The sequence below is a fragment of the Balaenoptera borealis genome, assembly GCF_965194805.1.
Source record: "Balaenoptera borealis genome assembly, chromosome: 15".
NCBI lineage: Eukaryota > Metazoa > Chordata > Mammalia > Artiodactyla > Balaenopteridae > Balaenoptera > Balaenoptera borealis.
The window spans coordinates 4076122-4101808 of record NC_138871.1 but is presented as its reverse complement, the minus strand read 5'-3'; the positions used below and the strand labels follow the sequence as shown (position 1 = coordinate 4101808).

At 39.4% G+C, this 25687-nt stretch overlaps 1 protein-coding gene across 2 annotated transcripts in view; it reads left to right on the top strand.

The window, feature by feature from the left end:
• The window catches only part of TMEM182 (transmembrane protein 182), a 464198-nt gene extending 438836 nt beyond the window's left edge, over window positions 1-25362 (top strand). For both annotated transcript variants that reach the window (XR_014234936.1, XR_014234937.1), the window contains one exon: window positions 12776-25362. The gene's annotated coding sequence lies outside the window, so the exon portion shown is untranslated. The remainder of the gene's footprint in view (window positions 1-12775) is intronic.
• The last annotated feature ends 325 nt before the right edge of the window (window positions 25363-25687 follow it).

Here is a 25687-nt window from a genome sequence, read left to right as displayed (position 1 = left end):
TCATGAAATCCTAAAGGCTGAGTGTGGCTAGTGTGAGAGTTTGGGCTAGTGTGGGGCTGCAGACTTCAGAGTTTTCGTCCACGAACCCACCAGCAATTCACAGAAGGGGAAAGAAAAATAAAATCTGCTGCCTTACAGAACTGATAGACTCTCATTGAGGCTTGGGGAAGGAAACAGGAAACTCCCACCATCTGAAGAGACAAAACAATCATCAGAACCAGACTCAGATATGACACAAGTGTGAAAAGCACCACATAGAAAATGTAAAATAACTGTAAATAGTATGTTAATCATGTGTGGATCATTTCATCAAGAAGATGTAACAATCCTATATTGTATGCACCTAAGAACAGGACTTACGAATACATGAGGCAAACACTGATGGATCTGAAAGGACAACTAGGCAAAGCCATATATAGTTGGTGTACTCAACACTTGTCTTTCAGTAATTGATACAATGAGTAGGTATGAAATCGAAAAATCTGAATGACCAGATCAGCATTATCAACCAACGTGACCAATTGATATTTATAGAACACTCCCTCCAACGGGAAAAGAATGCATACATTTCTCAAGTGCACATTGAAAGGTCACCATTAATAAGTTATACCTCAGTTAACAAAACACACCTTTGAGAATTAAAAAGAATATAAATCATACAAAGCAGGTTCTTACATAATAATGCAATCAAACTAAAAAGAAATATGTGGATTGTCTTCAGAACATAGTAAGACCCCTTTAAGCTCAACACAAAGAAAGCAACCGAAAATGAGAAAAAAAATTCTGAATAGACAATTTCATTAAAGAAGGTATATGCTTGGCAAATAAGCATATGAAAAGATGTTCTGCATCATTAGTCATTGGGAAGTGGAAATTAAAACTACAATTGGATACCATTTCATACTTAATAAAAATGGCAAAAGAGAACTAAACAACTCCACAGCCATAACGACCTGACATTACCGATGATGCAAAGCCAAAGGAACTCTCATTCATTGTTGGAGGGGATGCAAATTGGTAGAGCCACTTTGAAAAAGCTTGACATTTTCCTCATAAAGTTACACATACACTTACTATAGGGTGCAGCACTCTTAGTACTAGTTTTTATTTGATTGCATTAAAAAATGCATTCACTCAAAAGCCTATACATGGATGTTTGGAAGAGCTTTGTTAATGATAACCCCAAACTGGAAATGACCCAGACGTTCTTCATCACGTGAATGGATAAACAAAGTGTGGCTCATCTATAGGATGGAACACTACTCAGCAATGTAAAGGACAGACTATAGGTTTATGTTACTGCATGGATAAATATTAAATTCATTTTGTTAAGTGAAGGAAGCCAGAACCAAAGGCTACATATCCTAGGGTTCCATTTACAGGGCATTCTGGAAACGTCAAACTGTAGAGAGGATTAACGTATCAGTGGTTTCCAGGAATTAGGCAAGAGGGAAGGGCTGACTACTAAGAGGCTACACAGAGGAATTTTCACAGGAATGACACTGCTATATTGTACTGGATGGTGGATACACGATTGTGCATTATTTAATACCCATAGAATGCTACACCATAAAAATACGTTTTATCGTATGCAAATTAAAAACAAAATCCAACAGGATGTTGGGGAACCCAGGAATGAGGAGAATAGAAAGTTACCATTGGAGGCCAATAGCATCAATGACTTCAGGCAAATCTGCTGACCAAACTTTAAGGAGAAACAGGGCGTTTATATAGCCTTCAAATATCACCATTAAATATACGTTAATTACTGTGTTGTTATTAACATGGGTCCACAGGTACTTTGAAATTCCTTCAGGAGGTAGATGGAAATGAATTTCCCTTTTCTTCAGTGCAGGTTGGACTTAATAAGTCACTTGTAATGAACTGAGTATGAAAAAGTAGAACAGGTAACTTCAGTGGAAAATCAGGCAGACAACACTTTAACCAAGCTATCAAGGCTAACGTCACCAGTAATAAATCATGTTTATATCAAATATTCTCTGATAGGATGCACTGAGTGGGCACTTCACCTCTATAACAGTCTTGCCCTAGAGCCGTAAACGTGCCTACATATGAGAAGAAATCAAACAAATTCAAATTGAGAGTCACTCTACAGAATAACTGACCTGGATTCTTCAAAAGTGTGAAGGTCATATAAGGCAAGGAAAGATGGAGAAATTATTCCAGATGGGAGAAGACTAAATGAAGTAAATGCATCATGGTAGCTTGGAGCAGATCCTGGAACAGAAAAAGAACATTAGTGGGAAAAAAAGGCAGTGGAAAATCAAAGTCTATTATTTAGTTAACGTTAAATAGTTAGCGTTAACTAATATTGGTCTATTAGTTAACTAATAGATTCTTAGTTTTGATAAATATGCCCCAGTCATGTGAGATGTTAGGATTAGAGGATAAGGTAAAAGACTTGCAAGACACTCTGTGATATCTTTGGAACCCATCTATTCATCAAAAAGTAATTTCAAAATAAAAAGCTTTAAAAAATAATATGCATAGTATAATCCTTTTTTCTAGAAAAGAATAAAATAAATAAACCCAAACTAAAAACATGAGTATATTTCTGTAAGCACAGACACTGGTATGGATGTCCATATGGGAACATATGGACATCTCAATATTGCCTGACTTAATGCTATGAACATAAATTACTTTTTTATGACTAAAATCTCATCATCTGCACTTTTTACTGTACAGCATTGTGTTCAATATCAGTGCATTAGAATTAGATTTGAGACATCCCACCTCCATCACTCACTATAACTTTGAGAAGGTTTCCAGAAAACTCCAAGTTTTATTGACTATATGACCATAAGAAGAGTACCTTTCTCATTTAATGTTTACATATTTGCTCTTAAGTTTACAATCATGTCTCCAAGAGCCCATAAATAATACTCCAATGAATAACATTTACATAATCATAACATTGAAAATGCAGTTCATTGGGTTCATTTTTCAAGACCAACTACCAGACAAAGCACAGGTGACTTAATTATAATAATAATTTTTTAAAAAAAGAATGTAATAGTAGGAATGGAAAAGTAGCATTGAGCCTGAGAACTCAGTTGGATGTGCTAACGAGGAGAGGGTCATTAGGAGAAAGTATACAGGCCCTGACAGTTCTCTGATAGTGAAGAGTCACAAAATACTGTCCAAAGATGACAGGTGGAAATAAAGCTCAAGTATATTGTTTAAAATTTTATAGGTCACTGCAGTCATGATGAAGAAATGCTGGGATGACAAAGTGGGCCACGTTTGTCATTTTTCATAGTAAAGTATTAGTAGATAATGCTTAAACTTGACTTGTCAAGAATTACAAATAGCTTACAGGCATACCTTGTTTTATTGCATTTTGCAGATATTGCATTTTTTACAAATTAAAGGCTTATGGCAACGCCCCGTCGAGCAAAGTCTGTTGGTGTCATTTTCCCAACATCATTTGCTCCCTTTGTGTCTCTGTGTCACATTTTGGTAATTCCTGTAATATTTCAAACTTTTAAAATTCATTATACTTGTTATGGTGACCTGTGATCATTGATCTTTGATCTTATTATTGTAATTGGTTTTGCATTTTTTAGCAATAAAGTATTTTTCAATTAAGGTGTGTACTTTTTTTAAGACATAATGCTATTGCACACTTAATAGACTACAGTATGGGGTAAACATCACATTTATATGCACTGGGAAACCAAAAAATTCATGTGACTTGTTTTACTGGAATATTTGCTTCACTGCAGTGGTCTGGAACAGAGCCCGCAATACCTCTGAGGTCTGCCTGTAGTATTACAAGTAACTACTAGAAAAACCTAAAACCAAAACACTCAAAGGAGAAGCGCCTGAGGAGTGGGCCTGTGGGTGACGTGCTTTCATTGTGTGGGTCACTTACCTACGTAATGCTCTCAGCTCTAAATTTTCCCTTCACGGCCTGATGTATGAAAATGGATCTGGGCCCTCTAAGCACCTGTTCTTCTGGCGGCTAGCACAACGTTCAGTTTTGTCAGTAGAGGGCGCTGGGGAGACCCTGCAGGAGACGAGCGTCTGATTTCTAGCTCCAGCGGACTTGTAGGCAGGCTCAGCAGTGCTCCCAGCTTCCCAAGGGCCTGGCCTTTGCAGTAGGTACAGCCTCTCCGCAGGGTCCCTGCCCCGCATGGTGGTCGCGACCACCCAGGGGCTAGCAGCTTCCCCAGCACCTTCTTCGGGGGGCTGGTAGAGGATTGTCTCCAATGAGACACCTCCTTGTGAACACCTTTCCATGGCACCCTGGAGGGTGGATTTCTAGCAAGTTCCAGAGAGACACCTGTCAGTTAGGACCAGACCGCCCACCTCTACAGCACATCGTAGGTTCTCATTGTATATCTGTGAAATGAGATACAGTTAGGGTAAAAATATATACTTGCGTGTTGGGTGGTCCCAGAGTACACCTGTTGTCCCAGCATAGCTATTAGTAGCAGCTCTTCCTTCTAAATGGATCTCATTTGGACAATTTATCATAGACGTCCTGTAATTTTACTCTTTGGTGAGAATATGCAGCGTTTTTCTTTGTCCGTGAACCTTTATTTTGTGCCCACATGATATATATTCTGGGTTTTTGCTTTTCTTAAAAAAAAAAAAAAAATTATTTATTTATTTATTTATGGCTGTGTTGGGTCTTCGTTTCTGTGCGAGGGCTTTCTCTAGTTGTGGCAAGTGGGGGCCACTCTTCATCGGGGTGCGCGGGCCTCTCACTATCGCGGTCTCTCTTGTTGCGGAGCACAGGCTCCAGACGCGCAGGCTCAGTAGTTGTGGCTCACGGGCCCAGCTGCTCCGCGGCATGTGGGATCTTCCAGGACCAGGGCTCGAACCCGTGTCCCCTGCATTGGCAGGCAGATTCTCAACCACTGCGCCACCAGGGAAGCCCCTGGGCTTTTGCTTTTTATTTTCCTACTAAGAGCTTCACTCCACCAAACACATGGATGATTTGTCTCTGGACCCCAATATTTTCCCGAGACATGCAAGTTAAGCCACCTCTCCCTATATTCTGAAACCACTGCCGTAGCTGGACCCTGCACTGTGTGCGTTTGCATCATCACGCTTGCTCTTTCTCCAACCAGCTCTGAGCATTGTGTTGCCCATGAGCTCAGAATTCTATGAACATTGTATGGACTCAAAGGTTTTTGCCTGTCTCTCCTTCCAGACTTCGAATGCCTGCTCAAGGGCGCTTTGTCAACTTCCCATATCCCTGGAGAGGGCTGGTTTAGTGTCTCTTGCCTAACTGGACAATCCCCAGACCAGGACGTAGCGGTCAGCTGCATGCTCCTGGGGCCAGAGTGGCACAGAAGGGTGCAATGGAAAGGATAACCAGGAGGCAAAGGAAACAGGACTGGCAAGGAAAAGTTGAGGAAACGGGTACACAGAGTTACGGGATTAAGGATGGGCATGGTCGGGGCACACGGTGGTTATGTATCAGGCAGCAGGGTGGAGACAAGGGATAACCAAGAAAAAGTCAAGATAAATAACAAAGAAAACATGTAATGGGAAATTCTGATGATGGCCAGGCGATTCCCTTGGGTGACACCCAAGTCCTCCAAATAGGAGGTATGTAGTAGAAAAAGAGTAAGAAGCGATGTTACGTTGTCTGTGTTGAGGATTGTCCAACTACCGTTGCTGAAAATCTCTCTCAGCATCTGACCATCGGGATAGAATTGTGTCCATAAAAGAGTTATATCACCTGCTGAGTAAAGATGGTCCAATCACCACAGTCAACCTCCACAAACTGCACCAATGTATTTTGTTGGAATGAGGTATATATATATATATATATACTCATATACATATACATATATTATATACCTCATATACATATGTTATATACCTCATATATAATATACCTCATATACATATATGTATATTAAACCTCATATACGTATATTCATATATGTTTATGAAACTCTGAAGACAAATCAAAGCAGTAAATATCTTAGACATTGGGTTTGTTGTTTTGTGGTATAATTTTCTTTGGAAACTTGGTGAGGAACATAGTTTATTGCAGATCATGGGACAAGCTTTTCAGACCATCTATACTCAAAGGCTGAGTTAACCCAGTATGATTTGGGAAGATCAGTAAAGACATGGGTGACGTTAGAACCCTATCCCTCAGGTCCACTGATCACTTAAGTTGCCAGTTTCCCTCTGTTGATGACAGATTGTATTTGACAACATCCTGAGGCCGGTCCTCCAGTTTTGTGGAATTGTGCCGACCTTAAATTCACCTCTTTAGTTCTGTCATTCCCACCTTAAATGGTCAAAAAGACAGAAAAGTTCTTTTTGATCTGAAGACATTGAATTCAATGATGGAAAATGAGCAAAGATCACGCCGGTTGCAGCATCCCTGGTTCATGCTCAGGACTGCCTCGGGCACTGAGTGTCACTTAGCCACATGACAAGCTTGGGCGGGACAACCTCAAGGCTGTCAGGCAGATCCCCACCCTTTTGTGTTGACCGCCCAGTAGGCGCTGATCTGAGCTCTCAGATTTAGTTCAGAGACCAGGCGTTGTACGCAGAGTGGTCAGAGAATGTTGCCTTCGTCCCTTCAACCTTGTAGCTGGCTCAAAATATTTAAATAAAAGTTTAATTTAAATATTTAAGTTAATTTTAATTAATTAATATTTAAATGAAATTCTAACTTTGGCTTGGTGTTTTCACGGACTCAGACAGGTAGTAATCACTTCTGCCCAGTTCAGGGGGTCAGTGGGGCCCCTTGTACACTGCAAAGATTAGTGACAACAGAATCAGTAATTTTAAGTCTTTGAAAATATTTCTCCTGTTGACTTGAGACTGCTTAGATGTTTGTTGAAGAGGAGGTGATCTAAAAATGGATAACATCCATCAGATATACATAGTGGGGGGAACCTCCATATTTTCTTTTTACTTCAAATATTTAATACATCTTACAAAAGGGTTTAAGATTACAAGTGCAGAAGCCCTCCCCCCTCAAAAACAAAAAAAAAACCCAACTTACAGAAAAGCAAAACTTTAATAACACAAATAAGAGCTCTGAAGAGCATTTGAATTCCCTTCACACCACACCTGGTAAGAATCAGTCTAGCACAGAGTCATCCATCATGCTGGGGCTGTCAGTTTTGACATCCTTTAAGGCTACGCTGTGTGCTTAATGACTACATGACAGAAAATGTAAACAGACACCACACATACAGGTAGGCAGTACATATATGTGTGTGTATACTGCATCTGAATATTTGGTGCGAAGAAATACCAAAAAAACTAGAGCACATAAAACTGCCCTTTAAAACATACCCATGTGCACATGCACGCACGCCCCTAACAGCAGCCCAAACAAAAATCCAAGCAATTTCTTGCATAAAAACACAAAACCCATTTAAAATAATTTACCCAGTGCAAAAGGAAGTAGATCAAGAGGCAGATATCAATGGATAGATTATAGTCTTATTAGGTATCCTCTTCACCTTCATTGTGACACATCAAACTGCGACTTACTAATAGGGATTCAGGAGTAGCTGGTGAGCCCAGCGCAAGCCCTGAATTAATAATTCATCAGGCGCACACACATACACAAAACAGTGTTGTATTACTTGAATATCTGAAAGCCCATGTGCACTTTTGGTTCAAACAACAATACAACAAACTCAGCTTTCAATTTTATTATTAGCAGATTGCTTGCTTTTAATTGACTATAGGAGAAATCTTATTCTTTCAATAGTTTATTTAATATCCTTGTAGCACACTAGGATCATTGAGTTTAGCAATTTTTCTCATATTCCAAAAAAAGGCATCATTTGATGTTTTGCAGAGTGCGTATATTCCAGGTTTGGAAATAACATATGTATAATTGTAGAAGTCTCCAATTCCCTTTTTCCGACTCTGTGCAACACCCCTCCCTCCACTCAGGGCTGCAGACTTAAGGAAACGTGGCATGTTAAATGCAGAATGACAAAAAAAAAATGTAGGTTTTCAAATTCCAAAGTGCGTCCTTGTCTTTCAGTAAAAGTCACAGAATCTGTTTTGCTGCTAATATATTGTTAGTAACCCCAAACTGTAAGGTAAAATAAGATGACCATCACCTTTTATTTTTGTAGTAATTTTCTCATCTCTGACTCAGTACATTTTCAAGTGCAACAGCTTTTGTAAAACCTAACCATAGCATGAGATAGAGTATTTCAATTTCTTAAAATAGATTCATTTAGTAGAAAGTTCTGTCAGTTTAAAAGATATTAGAAATGCAATTTGAGAAATATTAGAAAATGCAAAATATACATGCGCACATTTCTATCTATCTTATATATATATATATGAGGAAGTTTTGGTTTTTATTTATTTTTATAAGTTGCCAAGCCAGAATAATGATGCTGGAATCTGCCATTCATTTTGCATTGTCAAAGTATTGTCTCCAGTAGAACTTCTCAAGGTTCTAGGATAACCATTCCTTTGATTTAGTCTACGCTCTGTGCCATAGAACACACAACAACAAATCTTCCTCTTCCCTCAAATCCTAATTTCTAGGAATATTTATAGGTCGATGCCAATGATAAAATAGTCTCTCAACTTTCTCTTCGTACTTAGAATAATTAAGGCAAAAACAAACGGCGGCTATATAAAAGTGAATCAATAACCAGCCATCTTTAGAAGTGACACTTCAGGTTGTGTTTTATTTTCGCTTTATTTGTGAGCAAATTTTTAATTTCTAGGAAGATGTTTATGTATGTTGGAGATCTAAATTTACAAAAAAATTTCACAACAGCTAATTGTCGCTTTTAAGTGGTTAATAACCCTTGTCTCCCTGAGACCATTATTTTGTTTGGCTCTTTCAACAAATAGAGAAATGACATTTGGCTAGGTAAGTTTGAAACCAAAGAATTCCACATAAGGGCCAACCTACTGCTAACGCCTGCATTCATTTAAGGTCTAGTTTCTTGCTTAGTTTGAATCTTTCTCATTACCTCATTACTTAATCTAACAATGGCACCTTGCCAGAAAGGACCCCCTCCTCCAAAAAGGACATCCTTCGATATTCATCTAAAACAACAGAATGTATTACAAGTTAGATATTCACAAGGAAACTTCACCAAAGGAGGAGAAACAGCACGCATCTGGCCCTGGGAGCTGTTCTTTCAAAGGTTATCGGCAATTATTGCTTTCAAAGCCTGGTTTTCACTGCATTTCAGATGCCAGTATATACTTCATACAGTATTAATAAAGGGTTACACAAGAATTAATGAAAAGGTTTCATGTTCACGTATAATAAATAAGTACCTAATTAAAGACATGGTTAAGCCAGAAGCCCAGATATTGTCTTTTATATTAATATCTATTATACTTCTTTAGCGTTTACTGTGAACCTCTTCAGCTGATGGATGCCTGAAGGGACAGCTTACAAATCACTCAGCTGGTGGCTGGCACTGGCCTTGAAGAAAGCAAGGAAGGAACACTTTGCAGGCTTTCAGAGTCTCTCCACCAGCTGTCACCAGCCATGGGTGCTGAAAAGATCCTGTCACTTCATCCAAAGGGATTTACTTGGTCAGAAGGAAAATTTAAATACAAAGCATGCAGCTAAGAAGCTAGTGAAAGGGATTATGAGCATACAAGAGCACATGTGTATACGACACTAATACATCTTTAGGAAATTTCAGATCCCCAAAGCCAGGATTACTGCCAGGGCAGGGTGGCAGACAAGGCAGGGACCTTTACCACCAGAGTTATTATCTTCCGACCATTCAATTCAACTTTATAGGTCTTTCATCAAGACCATTAAAAAGAAAAGAGCAGAAAAGAAAAACTCCCATCCCTTCAATGGAGAGCTAAGAAAACACATTCAGGTTCTAATATTGTTGGGGATCACCTGCATGCAAAACACCCTGTTGCCTTGTGTACATGGTCTAATTTCCCTGCCCTTGTACGCATTTGCCAATGCCATGCATCTGATTGGTAAGGATGGTAAAGCCAAATCAAAGCATGAGACATCTTGGATACATTAATCTGCTCGACAAGAGATTCAGGGGCACATTTGTAATGAGAGAGGATGTGGCTGAACTGTCCATGGCCAGGATGCTTGCGGAAGTGGAGGTGGGAAGCTGGCCCCCTTGCAGCATGGCAGAGGTCATGTTACCGCCATTTGTGATGGAGTCAGGGAAAGAAGCCTACCGACCTGGCTAAAGAAAAGGTCATTTTATTTAAAGAAGGAGAAAAGGGCACACAGTTCATATGTGGGCATCCATCATTAAAAATGCATATTTCCTTATCTTGATCGGCAAGACAGTCATATCCAATTCCCAACAGCAGTGCATGGCTTGGCCAGCGTCTCCCGTTCAGAGGAAACTCACACAAACTCTGGACCATCCTGTCTGCTCCGGGAAAGTAGAGGAGGGAGATGAGGCAGAGGCAGGAGTATAAGCTGCATCTGGGCCCCATGGCAGTGGAGGCTGTCACCCAAGGTGTGGCTTGCGTGCTTAAGCCTGGTTTGGTCTCAAGACATAAGGTCAAAGAAGTTTGACGGGTGTCAGGTGCAGAGGAGAAGATAACATAGCAGCAGTGCCAGAAGTGATGGAAAATGGAACACAAGAAAGGCTTTCGCAGGTGGCAAGAACCTTCCCACTCCCAAAGGGAGTAGACTGAGAAACGAGAAGACCCGAGGAAAAATTGCTTCATGCGGATTCTAGGAGGAATTTGTCAGAAGCTCTGATGAGGAACACTTGTGCAAAGGAACTAGCAGGGCAGAAGTGCAGCACGAGTTGACGAGTCTGCCTTTAGATGTCACTACAATCTCACGCCTGCACTTCCTGAATTCCCATGAAGGATTAGAATAGTTTGACTCCAGCCCGTCTGTATCCACGGTTCCAGGAGATGCTGTATATTATCATCTAAATTTCTTCACGGAGGCCATCATGCGGTGGTCCCAGCAAAGCTGATTAGGGAAGCAGCTTGACTGTGCCGTAGCCTTTCTGCCTGCCCCAAGCTGCCTTCCACAGGCAACCTTATTCACTGTGGAGACAGGCTTGGGGCACGACTGTAACACAACAGATGCAAATGGGAAGCACCCTCCCCCAGCTCCAGGGGATGGTGGGAATATGGAAGCAGTTTCCTGCACCCAGAGCCATCAGTACTCCCTTCCTTTCTCTGAGTGGCTTCATTCTAACACACTCTGAAAACTCACATCTCTTATTTAGGAGTATGGCTTTTGTTCTGTTTGGTTTGTGCTTTTATCCCAGATAAGAGGATACATGTGCATATATATCTATAATCTCTCTCTCTCTCTATATATATATAGAGATATGTATATATTTCCAGACAACACAATTAAGAAACAATATAGCAGCATTTTAAGATCCCTACAAACCCAAATGGGTACTATTTCTCAAGTTCACAGCAAGTTTCTTACGAAAAAAATAGACCAACAGAAATTTGACCACCTCATCCCAGGTTCCTTTTCCCTCCTTAAAGCAGGCATTTCTTTCTGTGGCAAAGCGACACTCAGGTTTAGTTCCTTTTTCCGTGGGGAGGCATGGCAAACGCTTGTGATTTAAGAGCCATGTAGCCAAGAAAGTCCAACTAACTATTAGACCAAAACGAACCGATAACTGGCATCCAATCTCAAATCTAGGAAAATCTTAGACAAATCAAATATCCAGTGAAAACATTACCAAATGCTGCCTAACAGCAACTGCCTATACATTTCTAATCAGTATTCATTTCCTGTCCTTAAAATAAACAGAAAACAGATTTCTCCGTTTTCCCGAAAATCAATCTTTTGCAGTATCTGTCAGTTGCTTTCTCCCAATTAGTATTCTACATTCATTTATTTTCGTTGTAAGTTAATTTTTTTAACATACCTCGGCACACGCGTTTCATTCAATGCCTGCAAATGAAATGACAGCCTTAAACGGTGCTCCTTAAGGCCGCCCAACTTGTAACTTTGTTAATGAATTGAGATGAATCAAAGACACCTTATTAATTATTGCTTGCCTGGTAGGTAAAGCTTTGGCTTTTCACCTCACTGGCCCAGAGAACAAGATTGCCTTTGGCCATGTCCAAGGGGCTCATTAAGGCATCTCTGGGGAACGGGAAGAAATTGTTAGTGAGAAGCAATGGTCAGTGCCTCTCCCAGAGACCCAGCAGGGAAGGATGCCCTCGTCATGGAAAACGAACAAGGCTGCGTGTAGTACACCTGTAATCAAACTGGCCTGGAAATGCCAGGAGACCACTGTGCACTCTTTGTGATTTGGGAAGTTATCTGAAAACGCTGAATCCAATCCGTAATTGATGTGCGCGCACAATTATAATCCTCCAGATAGCTAAGAAATGTGTTGCAGTTGCAAGCCCCAAGGAGTGGTAAACTTTAACATGCGTGGCATAAACTAAGATACTTGATATAATAAAAGAGGAAACTATTTTGTTTCCGGCGTTGGCAGCAGGAAGGTAACTGAATATCTGTTTTTCTTAATGAGCATAATTAGGTACAGCTTTTTGACAACTCGTAGACTGGGGTCTAGGCATTATTGTGAGAAAGGCATTTCACATATTGTACATAGTTCTATATTTACGTAATTTCTATTGTACACAGAGTGGAAAGGTCTCCGCTAAGTGAGATGAGCCATTAGACACGGGCGTCCATTTGAAATAGGGCCGTGTGCTCCTGCCTGCAAGTTTGAAAGGATTGGGGGTTGGGAATTCTGGCAATGGACTCATAATCACCAGCTACTTTATTCACTCACTCATTGTATTAAAAATATTTGTTAAACTTTCAAAATGGCAGGTCCCCCAAGATGGTGCTGTAATGAGGTTGCAAGTCCATGAGTTGAGGTGTTGGGTCCACCTACGCAGTCAGTCAACAGCGTTTATTGATTGCTCACTGTGGGCTGAAGTTTGGGCTGGTCCAACCTGCTTGTGCAGCGTGAATTGGTATTGGATGTCAATGAAGAGGAAGCTCTGAAATGTCACAGGTACATTTTGCTGGGACTGCCGCTCTCCTGAGACTCTTTCCGAACACAAAGACAAAGACACTAGAAGAGGGAAGACGTGGCCTCCTACGCATGTTGCTGTGTATATAAATTTTCCTCAAGGCAAAGCCTCCAAAATGTCTTTCTCAAGGTCAGTGGAGAATAAATACTTTGAATGGTGGGGATACTCAGAAACGTGGTATCCAGCAGGGCAGGCCTAGAAGAGTTCCTGGGTTTTTTCAGCCCAGACTGGGATTGGCTATTGATTTTCAAACATTCCTTGTCATTATAATGGGAGAAAAATACAGCATAGTTATAGTTTGAAAACACAGGAACTCAAGATTTTCTCATTATTAAGGCGTATCCTTAAATATTTACATATTTGGTTAAATTAAAAGTGTATGTATTTGTCTTGGAAGTTGAGTTCAAAATGAAAACAATACTCTTAAGAGGTCTAAAGCAATCCCATCAGGCAATAAATGCCAAGAAAAAGTTTTTGACTTCTGTCCATAAATATTGCTTATCATTTGAAATTAACACCTAACCATATTAACTTAGAAAAAAGTATACAAAGTTAGAATGAATAGCATAGGTGTATTTTTAAAACATCTAGATCTGCCAGGTCATTTAAAAAATCCTGAGTTTAGAACTTCTAAGGAAGCCCCCGCCCCAAAACCAAACAAACAAAAAAACCTGAGGAGAGTTAATTTGATTTTTGTTTTTCAAAAATATCTGAGCCTATGCACAAACTGTAATGGTGAGAGTTAAAATCTATTCAGACTTTTCTACTAAAATATGTAGGTCTCATCCATCAGTCTGACAAACAGTAAGACAATACAATAATTTAACATGAGATTTAGAAGTATAAAAATATTTGAGATAGGGCTTCTTCCATACAAAATCAAAATATGGAATTCACATGCTTGAGTTAACTTCTGGTTAATATACAATTCATATAAAATGAAATTCAGGCCACTTTTCAGAAATTTGCATACAGCATTCATCCTCAGAGTGGCGGTTTTTAAAAAAAAAAGAGGTATGATATATTTCAAGGGGCCCTTTTGACGTATTTTATTTCTAATTGCCCTTCCCCATGGAATTTTATTAGCAAAGATGTAATATGTATCTGTTGATGCACTGTGACCCTTCAGAGAACCACAAAGTATTACAATACCTAAGATTTTCTTTCAGCCCCCAGGAATCAATTTCACCCCCTTGGGGGCGGTATTGCCCCTGTTGAGAATAGACGGCCCTCGTTAATTCTTATTTCTAGACAGGGTATGGATATGATTTCTCTTTTTCTTCTTATCAATACATCATGGCTAAGAGATAAGCAGAGAAACTTCTGAAGACATCTTTGAAGGTCTCAGGAGGGAGGGTGGCACCGAGGAAGAAGAGAAACCCGTTTTGCAATCGTTTATGTTCATTTTGCACGTGCTGTCCGGCTCGATTTACACACCATCCCGTGTACACGGCCCCTGCGCTGCAGCACAGTGTGGACCCAGCAGCCCGAATACCCAGCCGCCCACCCACCCCTTCCCGCGGCCAGGGGACCCGCCACACTGCGCTCCAGCCCGTGGTCCCTGTTCCCGAAGACGAAGCCGAGCAGGTGAGGAGACGAGCGAGCGCTTTTGATGTTGCCAGCTCCCATTTGCCACCCAACTTTTTTCCCTTCCAAAACCTCTTAGGCAACTTCAAAGGCCTCCTTGCTTCTTGCCTTAATCCAGTGCACTGAGACCTCTAGTTCAAAGAACTTTCCTTAAACCCTCTTCTTAAACTGCAACCCAAACTTTTTTTTTTTTTTTTTCCTTTCCTTTCCACAAAGTAGCAATTACAGCTCGGTTGCGTGGCGATGGGGCTCGGCCGATCCGCTCCTGCTATTAATTAATCTCACAAAGGGGGCTCATTTCCTGGCATTCAAATTGACAAGAGAGCAGAGAACAGAAAACCCTTTCAAGCAGTTCCAGCTCACCGAGGGGAAGAGGTATCAGAGGAGAGACCCCGCAGTATTTGAGGTGGAGGGCGCATTTGATACTCCCTGTACATTCTGCTGATTGAATGATTTTTGTTCACGGAGAGCTCTTTACTAATCTTTTACCTGCAAAGGCTTAAACACAAGGCGGTGCGGCAACGCATGGAGCTGAATTTTGACGGGGGCGAGATTTCCAGGAGCCGCTTTCGGGTCTCAGCCCAGCCGAATGCATCTTCTTGTGCATTACACTTCATTTTAAACAGAAAGTGTTCACTTGCCTCGCACAGAAAAGCCCTTGGAAGAGGAGGAGATGAAGAGAGGCCAGAAAGCAGCCTAACAGACAAGAGATTAAAGCTTTTTATTCAGTATCTCTTTCGTATTCAAATGGTGCTAAGGGTTCTGTGAAAGTTAGAAGCCAGCACCGTGTTCAGGAGGGCTTCTAAAGTGTGTACGTGGATTTCCTGGGAATAGAAAAGGAAGCCACAGCCCGGGGAATGAAAGAAAGATAAGATGTCCTATATAAAACAACTCAAGAGTGGTTCAATTACTTCAGCAAACCATCAAGGCCAGCTTTGAAGATTTGAGAAAACACTGTAAAAATTTAACAAAAAACTCCTGTTGAAGATTTTGTACCAGTAAATGTTTGTATACTCCGTGAATCGCTTAAGCTGTATTCTCCCTACATGAATACTGTTTACTTCTTCGCTTTGGGGGTGGAGGGAACCAATGCATTTTGATGGTACCAGCTATAGAAAAGGAAGGTCTTCTATCAAAAATAAATAAATAAATAAATACGAAAGAAAGGAAAAAAAAAAATCTTTTGGAGTCAGAGCTTCAAAACACCCAGGTGTCTTTGATTAAAAGAAAATATGCTCGTGAATCTGACTGAGGTCCCTCAGCGCAGTTTTGGTTAACATTGGGTGGTTGTGTTTTAACACAGATTTAATGCACACAATGAAACCAAATGTTGTCAGTGAAAGTCCTTAATAGAGAAAAGGCCTTTTTTTTTTTTTTTTTTTTTTAACATATCTGTGTTTGTAAGGTTGAAAGTACTTTTGTTAAAGGAAAGCAAAAGCCTTCTACTTGTGTAATGAACAAGATAAGAAGCAGCCTTAATTACTGTTCAGGGATCAAGCCAAGTGTTATGGCCTCCAAAATTCTTCAAACCCAGGTCACACTGAGCCTGGTGTTCTAGTCCGATTCAGAGCATGGTTGGACTTTCTAAGCAGGAAATCTTCAAAAAGACCCCCTTCCTTTTGTTAGAGTGGACTGTTGCCCTATTTGCTCTTCACCCCTCTGGGATCTCATCTGTCTTGTGATACTGAATCAACTTTGGACCTCTTCAGGATTTCCTTCCTTCGTTCTTTTTTCCTGCATACATCTTGACTGTTCTTCCTATCACCAATCAGAAATGCAATGAAACTTCAGTCCATGGAAAATTCTTTTAAAGCATTTTCAAAAAGCATTCTAAAGAACTTAAAAAGTGCATAATGTACCCCCTTCTTGGAGTTTTGTCTGAAAAAAAGAGGAGAAATAAGCTTGAATGCCGATCTCCATATGCAGTTCAAAGAGATTAATACAGAAATTCCAATTTTTTTGATACAAGGCTTTTTTTTTAAAGGTGAATTAAAAATTGTCTCAGAACAGTTCTAGGATGTTTTTGGTTCCATTAGGGCAGGGACTTTGACTCTGGTCAAATGCAGCACACCTTGTGCAATTGAAGTTATCATTGCAGAACCATATGCAATGTCAAGTTCATGCAATGTAGGCATGAACAAATTCAAGTTTTATGTTTTGTACAACTGGGATTAATTTTTTAAAAGTCTTATCCAAATAGATAAAAATCTTACCCAGTGTCTATAAAAAGTGGTGTATATTTAGCTTTATGTCTTTAACCAAAAAACAAAAAAGTGCCTTTCACAAAAGCACAGCCAAGTTGGTCACTGACTGTTAACTTAAGAAATAAAGGTAGCAAATTTAATTTAAAAAGGAAAACAGTAGCTTTATGATAAAGATACCTTTGAGTAACTGGAAACCTTGGAAACCAGGAAGTCCCTCTGGCCCATGACCCCGGCTGAGTCCTACATTGCATCTAAGTCACCGGAGTGGGAACAGGTGGTGGTCTGCAGGTGGCAAGGGTCACACAGGTCCCCTGCACGGATCTCAGGGCTTGTTCTGCTGTGGTTAGACTACGGCTTCACTCCTGCGATTGTGTGTTTCCCCCGCAGAAACCTTAGACTTCCCAAGTCCTCAGAGCCACCTTTGAGGGATGGTTCTGAAGGCAGCTGCAAAGGATGCTGGATGTGGGGACAGCAGACAGAACACTTAGAACCTCGTGTTATTGAGACCGTTTTCTGGACACATAGAAAGGGCTTACACTTCACAGAGAGCTGTTTCCAATGTCCTGGAAGTGTGTGTCTGAGTTTACATAGGGAGGTGTAGTAAGAGGAGAGATAGATCTGGAATCGGAGGCAGGGAGGTAGAAAAGAGAGTCACAGAGATTAAAAAGATATAGCAGAAACAGAAGGAATGACACGATTTTTTCTCTGCATTTGTAGCTCTTTGCTTAGACTCGGTCTCCTCTCCAAGACAGGAACCCCTGTACCGTTTCCTTTGTCAGCACCCACCGCGCCATTAACCAGTGTTCCTAGGGAAGCACAGAGGATTTGTCCAAAAAAAAAAAAAAAAAAAAAAATTCTAAGCAGCACTCAGTAAAGAACACACAGGGTTGAAAATGCACTTTTTGATGATGATGATTATATATCAAAATGTTTCAGAAAAAAATTGGCTGCAGAGTGTTTTATTTTTCTACAATCATCATAGGGCTGTAAACCCAAGGAGTTTGAAATGCGAACCCTTCCTGGCAACTTTAATACACGAATCACAAAGGTGCGTTACTGTGAATACACGTTGTGAATGTGTTCGCAACATCCGGGCTGAAGTAGCACATCACATCTGCCAGTCTCCACGATCAATACGAATGCTGGAGGATCACATCTACTGCAGTATTCAGTATCCAATACGGAGGAGGCTAAAATGCTAGGAATAACAGGGCTGTAATCCAGCACTGCAGTAGCCAGAGAAGATAATAATCCAAAAGTAACCTGAGAAGATAGGGTCATATATTTTCCCTCTGAGAAATCAAGCTGTAATTAGATTGGACAATGAATTAAGGAATTCACAGAATCTTGTGTGCAACAATAAAATAAAATCAGGCTTAAATATTACTTATCATAGGCCCATCTTTTAGCTTCTGCATTTAGAGAAAAAGCCCAGGCTTAGAGAACATGAATAATAGTTCTCGCAGGTACAGTATCTCTGGACCTGGAGTTCTTTAAAAAAGGTCCTTTCCCTTGCTGGGAAATATACCCACCTATTTATTTTTGTACTGCTTAATTTTCTGCAGTATGGAAATTCTTACTCTCTGTCTCTCTTGCTGTTTCACCATCTCTCTCTCTGTATTTCTGTCTCTGTCTCCCCCCGCCAAACACACACACGTCTGAGGACGAAACTATGCAGTACAGGTATTTCGCCCATTTAGTTATTTTCATGTTCCTCCTAATTAGACTTAAATGTACCCAAATCTGTCCACATATTATTAATAGAACCAAAAGAGTAGTGATATTTCATATTTAAACCTGTAGGGCATTTCCCCACAAAGATGGAAGGATTTAGATTTGAGAAGCCTTTACCCTATGACTGAACAAATAAGTGATATCCTGAGTTCATTTTTCAAGGAGATATCTAACTTCATTGTTTGTAAGAAGTCAGTTTTATGAACTAAATTGATACTAGACTCTGACCTTTGAATCTTTAGAATATGCAATACCAATTTTTTCAAAGTAAGATGTATGCTTCAATCAATTAACCTAAAATATAGTGCAAATTCCCAATTAGTCTCAGATTAGCATGAATATGTTATAAAGAAGAAGATAAATATTAAAAGGAGACTACAATAGAAATTTTTCTTCTGAAGCTAAAAATAATTATATTTTATTCCTTTCTTAAATAAGCAGCTATTAGAATCACGAATTGTATAAACTCTTCTGTGTAGATGTTAAAGCAATCTCCATGCCTCTGAGTGGGAAGTAAAGAAAAAGAACAGTACTAAGGCATTCTAATGGATACCATGAGATCTTCAGATCACAGGGGTACAATCTTGCTCATGTTAGTAAAGCCTTAGTGTTTAAAAGACAAAAACACAGTATTCAAATTCGTTAAAACAAGACTCGCTCTAAAGGATCCTAATTTCTTTAGGACTTCCAAAATGAGCTTTCTTAAGGGAACCTAAGTCCTTTCCAATTGTTAAAAGAGCATAATGATTTCTGATTTCTATAGCAAGTGTCTTGAAGTTTTTATGCTTAATTTATTGAGAAGGCTTGATGCAGCTTGATTGCATCCTCGTAAGCTTGGCGTGAATTCCATTTTTATTGAGCAGTCTTGTTGAAAAGTCTCTAAAACACATGTCAACACATCCAGTAATATGACGGGAGATTTGTCCTTTCTACTGTTAACCTGAGAGTAAGACTGGAGGGAAAATGTCTCATTGAAATACAGTCATAGTGTAAAAGCCCCAGGAAAGTGAACTCACACCTGAGCGGTCATTTGCCATCAAAGGCACTAGCAGCCCTTCTGCCACCATTTCCTCTACAATGTCCTCTGTCCATTGATTTCCCGCAGCAGACAAGAATGCCAGATGGAACAAACACTCAATAATTACTTAAAATCTAAATTGTCTCAGCTAATGTGACTGAGTTGTCAAGTGAGGTTAACATTGTTTTATTTTTATTTATTTAATTTTTTTTAACATCTCTATTGGAGTATAATTGCTTTACAATATTGGTTAGTTTCTGCTGTATAACAAAATGAATCAGCTACACGTATACATACATCCCCATATCTCCTCCCTCTTGTGTCTCCCTCCCTCCCACCCTCCCTATCCCACCCCTCTAGGTCATCACAAAGCACCGAGCTGATCTCCCTGTGCTATGCGGCTGCTTCCCACTAGCTATCTATTTTACATTTGGTAGTGTATACATGTCCATGCTACTCTCTCACTTCGTCCCAGCTTACCCTTCCCCCTCCCCGTGTCCTCAAGTCCATTGTCTACATCTGCATCTTTATTCCTGTCCTGCCCCTAGGTTCATGAGAACCATTATTTTTTTTTAGATTCCATATATGTGTGTTAGCATACGGTATTTATTTTTCTCTTTTGACTTACTTCACTCTGTATGACAGACTCTAGGTCCATCCACCTCACTACAAATAACTCAATTTCATTTCTTTAGTTGATTTACAATGTTGCGTTAGTTCCTGGTGTACAGCAAAGCGATTCAGATATATATGTATATATATAAATATATATATATGTATATATTCTTTTTTATAGTCTTCTCCATTATAGTTTACTACAAGCTATTGAATATCATTCCCTGTTCTGTACAGTAGGACTGTGTCGTTTATTTTTTATATATATAGTAGTGTGTATCTGCTATCCCAAATTCCTAATTTATTCCCCCACCCAACATTTTATTTCATCTCCTTTCCAGGTGGCTTCACTAGTTTGTTCAAGGAGATACTGATTGAGGAGGTAATGGGGAGAACTCATTCATTCCTTATCCCTTCACCTGGTTATGGAAGCTCTTCACGGCTAAAGCATTCTTCTTTGCCTAGGACACAGTCTTCTGAAAGAGTGCACACCTTGGTTTTAATCTGGGAGACTCTGGAACTTCATTTCAGACCATAGTGCTTTCTACCATACAGGTAACTCACACAAGTGATCAATGTTTGAAGCAAGGTAAAAATAAGAACACTGCATTTCTCACACCTACAAAACTGCAGAGAAGAATTTTTTATTCCATGTGAAGGATGGTAACATGACACCAACTTCCTAAAGCAATGGTAGTCTTCAGCACACGTACATACAGAAAATATCTGTGAATCTAAGCCTACCCCTGAGATTTGGCATGGGTGAGTCACTTGTATACTCAAACCAATGTGTTCAGAAATCTGATTTTCCATTTAGGCGGGAGAGTGACTGAACTTAGAAATCCATGATAGATCTGTCAGCATATCCTTATCATATACAAGAATAAAGTTAGTACACACATATCACAAGGAGTGCCTTAGCCTCTGGCATTTGCAGTAGAGTTGTGATTCTGTAGGGGTAACAAAAGAAACTATTAAATAAAATGTTCTCTAACATTTTATAATGGTTTTATGTAGACCAGGATTTACTTAGATCAGTTAGAAAAATGAAAATTTAATAATGTAAAATTAAACATATACACTTTAAAAGCATTTTTGCCATGATTTATTAGAAGGAAGCAAAAAGGCTGCTTAATAGAATCTTTACCTTTTTATTGAGTCTTATCATGGTATAGACACAGAGTTTATAGACACAGTCTTTTGCATTTAAATATGTCCAAGAAGACATAATAATCAGAATGATTAAGACCATATTAACATGTAAAAAAGTCTATTTTTTATATACTAATCTGGTTCCTCTGAATGGTATAAAACTGTTCATAAGGAACCAAGTTTGTTATTTGTTTTTTTAATTTTGCAAACTGTTAAATACATTTAAATTAACGATATTGTTTATAACGATATCTTTGTTAGGCATAGACACCTCATGTTAACTTCTCCTATTTTATGAGAGATATTAGCAAATTATGAGATGGGGATTTTTCAAGTTAAATTTTTCACGGAATTCCAATCATCATTTTAGAAATGTCACTCTGCCTGGACTGATGTTCGGTTTCCACATTGATACAGATAATGCTGGTTCAGTTAAAGTTAATTCAAAAGTTTGAAAGGGGAGATATTTCAAAGTGCTTGCAAAATAAAACTGGGGGAAAAAAAGCAAATGTTAAGTTATTCAATAAATTAGTAAAAAGTATCACTATGGAAACCCCTCTTCCTCTGTGTTCCTCCCACATGGTTGCTTTCTGAGCACCTCCGCCGTGTGCTGTGAGTTTAAGGTGTGGAGTGGGGTGGCCCAAGGGCCTCCGGGTTTTAATTTGTTTCTGCATCATCTCTTTTCTTCCACAATATGTCCCATTGATACCAAGTCCAGCCTCTGGACCCTGACACCGAATTAAATCTCGGAGACAGAGTTTTGGGGGGAAGTAGAAAAGAATAGTTTTATTGCTTTGCCAGGCAAAGGGGGCCACAGTGGGCTAATTGCCCTCAAAACTGTGTGTCCCCACCTGGAGGGGGTCGTGAGGAGTTTTATAGCAATGGTTCAAAGAGGGCGTGGTCGGCTCATGGACACTCTTCTGATTGGCTGGTGGTGAGGTAATCAGGAGTCAGCATCATCAACCTCCTGGTTCCAACAGGTCTGCGGTCTCCATGCTTGTGGGCAGCAGACAGTTAACTTCTCCCACCTGGAGGGGGTTTGAGTATCTGCAAAACAGCTCAAAGATATTGTTGTGTGCCCCTTGAGGGGGACCAGGACCCTGGCCCAAGGCTGCACTATTGTTTCCTGACTGCCCCTCCCTTGTCTCTGCGTCCCCTCCCTTCCCTGATTAGCATCTGTTTGAACCTGCTCCTTGGAACTCAGGGAAGGTCATGGAGGCTGAATGAAGTATTGCCTGTAATCAAGAAACGGAAAGCCTTTCGTGCCCAGGAGCCCCACAGGGTCCTGCTCTGTTTCACTGTCAGTGTGGGAAGCCCTCCAATCCTCTTCTGATGGTGTATAAGAGTCATATGTGGATTGAAAATTTACCCTAGCTCCAGAAGAGGCATTGGTACTTTAACATAGTTCCATTTAATTTTCGTTCTATGGTTGTGTTTGGTGGTTAAGGGATACCAAACAGGTGCTATTTTACTACTGGTTCACTGCCTTTAATGCTATTATTTACTGCTTGGGAAACATGTTTTTGTCATCTATATGTGTGTTGGGGAAAAATGGCTGCTATTTCAAGGAATTGTGATTTACACAGACAATGTATGTTCCTTAACTTGGTAAACCACAGCATTTATTTTCTGGCAACTTAAGTTATTTGTTTTGGGAGAAAATATGTATTGACTGAAACATTTGAACATGTTCACTAATAAGGGGAGCTCAGTCATGATGTGGATATTTATCAGATGTGCTGGCTTGACCAGGGACCATAAGAGGAAGGGAAAGTACAGATGGGAAGAGAGAGGAAGGACCAGAGTCAGTAGGAAGTAAATGGGTGGAAGTGATTTAACCTCAGGAACAAGCATGGTCTGGGGCTGACACCAGAGATGGGTCATATTTTCTTGGAAGGATTGCTTTTGTTTGGACATAGCACTCAAGCCTGTCATCCAGGGAAGATGAGTAAGATTCAGGGTGGAGGCTGTTCTGGTCTCTGAATCAGCCAGGCTGCCTGCTTATGGGGGTAAAGAGGGCTACATGGGCACACGTGTGCCACTAACTCAAGTCCCTAAATCCCTCAATGTGGATGCTTGTTTCTTACTCCTTTTGTCTAAAGAACCCAATTTTTAATGTTTATGTTTGGACAATATGCAAAATACGTTATCTCTAAAGTTAGAACACTTATCTTGTAGTATTTGTAAGGCATAATTTATAGGTTACTCAAAATTTCCAGTTTACTTGATGGGTCATATCCTACTGACAAAGGAGAGGAGATGAAATAGTCTCAGAGAATGAAGATGAGCAAAGATGTGGGGAGTCTATTGGTCAAGAAAGGTCCAAGAGCAGAACTAGCCAAAAGCTGGGGCTGAGGACAGAGGTACTGATGGACACACACAGGGAAGAATTCAAACCAGCCCGTCATTACCAAGTGAAAACCAAGTAAAGCACATCAAACCTTCTTTTCATTAAGTTGTGTATATCAAAGAAATCTACTGGTTGTTTAGACCAATTCCCCCTGTTTCCTATTGCAACAATTTTTAAGTGGGCTAACTCAAACAAAACATTCTGTTTTCTAAACTTGGAACTTCTTTGTACATTCTGATAATTTTGTAATGTATGTTTTCTTTCTCAAATATCATGATTCTTATCTAATTTAACAATTAACCATCTCATCTTTGATTTGTGAGAAACAGCTTTCTAAAAGTAGTACTGACACCCTTTAAAACCTAATAAGTTAATGCTCCAGGAAAGCAAACAGCCAATTCTATCTTTTTGTGAAGAGTAGGCATAGTTTTGGTAAAAAATCATCAATGAATAACATTACATTACAAAAAAAGTCTTGGAAACAATTACAGAAATGCATAAGCACAGCCTACATAGGAAGAAGGATTACTCCTCTAGCTTAAAAAATATAAGATTTTGATTATAAGATTTAAAATTATCTTGCACATTTTTTTGTTTTCTAGAAATATATCACACTGTTTAAATGATACATTTTAGTCTTGAAATTTGACATTTTTTGCCAATAAAAATTTAAAAAAAAATTTGTATGTAGATAATTCAAATTGTACTTTCTTAAGTATATTAGGGATCCCAAAAATCTTTATGCAGGAAGGCAAGGCATTTTTCAAGATAATTAATTTTGGAGTTTACATGTATTATTTTTTACATTTCAATAAGTTGCATATTATTATGAGATCAGCAAAGTTCCAGATGGAAGTGTGTGTGAACATTGCTGAGAGTGGAATACTGTGTGCTTATCCAATGGACTTCAGTTATAGAAACACCTGTACTTTATAAATTTGTGCTGACCTACTGTGAAATTATGTTGTGTTGAATAGGCCTTATATTTTCTCATTCCTCCTCTGTGGGTGAGGTGATCTACTTGCTATCAACTGTGGGTATAGCTGTTTGTATTGAAGAAAATTAACCATATGAAGCTATTTTGAATATTTTATATTCTTCATCTCACAATATACATCCTTACTTAAATATGTTCTGTAATTTACACTTATTAATTTCATAATTTTTAGATCTAAAGTCATGTCAAAAATCTACAAAAAGACAAATATTTCTATTCTCATAGGGTTAGAAATTAAAAACCTTTATTTGGAAATAGTCAAAGATTAATGTCAAAGAAGTCCAAACGCTTCTGTTATTTTTGATTCACATTTCTGTTTGAGAGGGGGAGAATCTATGGTGTCATATGCTAACGCACATATATGGAATCTGAAAAAATGGTACTGATGAACCTAGTGGTAGGGCAGGAATAAAGACGCAGACGTAGAGAATGGACTTGAGGACGCAGGGCGAGAAGGGGAAGCTGGGACAAAGTGAGAGCGTAGCATGGACATATATACACTACCAAATGTAAAATAGATAGCTAGTGGGAAGCAGCTGCATAGCACAGGGAGATCAGCTTGATGCTTTGTGACAACCCAGAGGGGTGGGATAGGGAGCGTGGAAGGGAGGCTCAAGACGGAGGGGATATGGGGATATATGTATGCATATGGCTGATTCACTTTGTTGTACAGCAGAAACTAACACAACATTGTAAAGCAATTATACTCCAACAAAGGTATATATATATACACACACACACAAAAGAAAATCTATGGTGTCAAAGTAACTGACAAAGGCTGAGCAAATACAACAAAAAGCTTGGGTAAAACTAATACATCATCTTGATAGTCTATCTTCAATATGGAAATATTGACCATCAGTACATTTAAGAGCATAGTGATGATAAACTGATATTTTTCTTTCAGTTTTTATCTTGATATTTGGACTTAAATTGTTAAAGCCAGAATTTTCAGATTGCATATGATTGGAACATTGCAGTTTTCATAATTAAAAGTTAGAAATTTCCCTCACTGTTAATACGCTAAGCTTTATCAGCGATGTGTATAA